At 47.7% G+C, this 2,086-nt stretch overlaps 1 pseudogene; it reads left to right on the top strand.

Moving 5' to 3' along the window:
- The first annotated feature begins 1,607 nt into the window (after window positions 1-1,607).
- Window positions 1,608-1,725, top strand: LOC126177284 (5S ribosomal RNA; annotated as a pseudogene).
- Window positions 1,726-2,086: the final 361 nt, after the last annotated feature.

Below are 2,086 nucleotides of genomic sequence, written 5' to 3'. Positions count from 1 at the left end.
GTTAAGACTCAAAATATCTTAGAATTGTAACATGGAAAGGGGGCCAATATTTGTAATACTTTTTAAGAAAGCGTAAAACAATGTAGGTACTAGACAGATGTTAGATGATTATAAGTAAAACTTTTTGTAAGAACCATTGTAAAAAACTCCAGCAAAGATGAGATGCAACGACCCACAAGTTGCAACGAGAGAAGTATCAAGAAAGAAAAGGACGTAATTAGCAAGACACGATTCCTACAAGGCAGAAGCATCGAGAGAAAGGAAAGGACAGCGAGACCAACAGAAGGCCCTTGTATCGGATGTGGACCGTAAATCTGCCCGCTAAGCGGAACCCTGCTGGGACAGAACACGGAACCACACAGTGACGGAACCCTGCAGAGACACGACAGGACACCGAATGCGAGAAGGGACCGGTGCAGGGACTGACACTGGACTTTCACCACTCGTAAACCCCGGGCCGGCCAACTCAGCGGAGTGAGCAAAAAATGGCCCGACGAGAAGACCGCTTGGGCAAGCCACCACTGGCAAAAAAATGTGTGTAAAAGCCACACTACTGCTATTAAACAGCACACCGATGCACTAAACTGAAGAAAACTTCCACAAAGTAAAAATGACATGCACAAATAATTTACCAAACTGTTACTAAGAGGAGAACTTCAAAGCAAATAGTTATCAATAAATATTTCCATATCCTGCCCAGAGAAGAACCAAGAAGCAAGTAAGAAGCAGAGAAAAAGCAGGAAGAACAGTAGTTGAAGATTCGCAAGTTTGAGACCAAGAAAGAAGATGGGTGAAGAATAGGTGACATACCTTCCCAAATCCCTATCCTATTGTAAACTAGTTGGCTAGAACAACAGACACCACCCAGAATGCTAGAACACCACTTGACTAGTAGCAGCAGCATGACAATCGACAGGAGTCTGTCCTATTACTCGTTGGTCCCGAACTGTTTGCCGGCCTGCTGTATGGTCTCCGACGATGTAGTGAATTGGGACAGCCCTTACGTGCACCTGTACCCAAGGGAAGGGATGCTTTCGTTCACCCTGTCTATCACGCCTCTTGAGGTGCTTTTGTGTCGATTCCGAGCAGCGGTCTGCCCGAAATATTTTCCTTGGCCACGCTTAAGAAAACTGCGTGATTTGAGTGATGGGGATTGTAGTTCTTACAGCCTTTGGACGGACGTCAAAAGAAGGGGTGAGATGTGAGTACAGGTAGGTGTGATGAACTGCCTATGGTGTGACATGGCCAGTGTGGCTTTAGGCATAACAGCGTTGGAATGTGGTGCCAACGTGACATCATTAAGCAGCCGTAAATTTCACACGAGCTTCTGGGCTCAGACCATTCTGGCATGTAGACACCTTTTAATTTCCCTTGCGCTGTTCAGCAGCAGTGGTAGAGGGCAATAGTGGTAAAATCACTTAACCATTTGAATCTATCCCAAAAATATACGCCATTAAACCGAGGAATCTCACAACAGATGGGTAAAATCCTGCCGAAGGCACCAGTATAACAGGGAAGCTACCTTGACTATGAAGGGCTTTGAACATATTTCTTTCTGAAGGCAGGATGGCTTTATTCAGGATTCCAATGCACCTAATCGTTCCCCAGCCAACGGCCTTGCCACAGCGGTAACGCCGGTTCCCATCAGATCACCGAAGTTAAGCGCTGTCGGGCTGGGCTAGCACTTGGATGGGTGACCATAAGGTCTGCCGAGCACTGTTGGCAGGTGGGGTGCACTCAGCCCTTCATATCAAATGGCGCTAAGCACTATTGGACTTAACATCTGAGATCCTGTCCCCTAGATTTAGAACTACTTCAACCTAACTAACCTAAGGAAATCACACACATCCATGCCTGAGGCAGGATTCGAACCTGCGACCATAGCAGCAGCCCGGTTCTGGACTGAAGCGCCTAGAAACGCTCGGCCACAGCGGCCGGCGCACTCAGCCATTGTGAGGCAAATGGAGGAGCTACTTGATTGGGAAATAGCGGCTCCAGTCTCGGAAACTGACGCATAACCGGGAGAGTGGTGTGCTGACTATATGCCCCTCCGTATCCGAATCCAGTGACGCCTGTGGGCTGAGGA

Source organism: Schistocerca cancellata, chromosome 3, assembly GCF_023864275.1.
Source record: "Schistocerca cancellata isolate TAMUIC-IGC-003103 chromosome 3, iqSchCanc2.1, whole genome shotgun sequence".
NCBI classification, from domain to species: Eukaryota; Metazoa; Arthropoda; class Insecta; order Orthoptera; family Acrididae; genus Schistocerca; species Schistocerca cancellata.
This window is presented reverse-complemented; position numbering and strand designations above follow the sequence as displayed.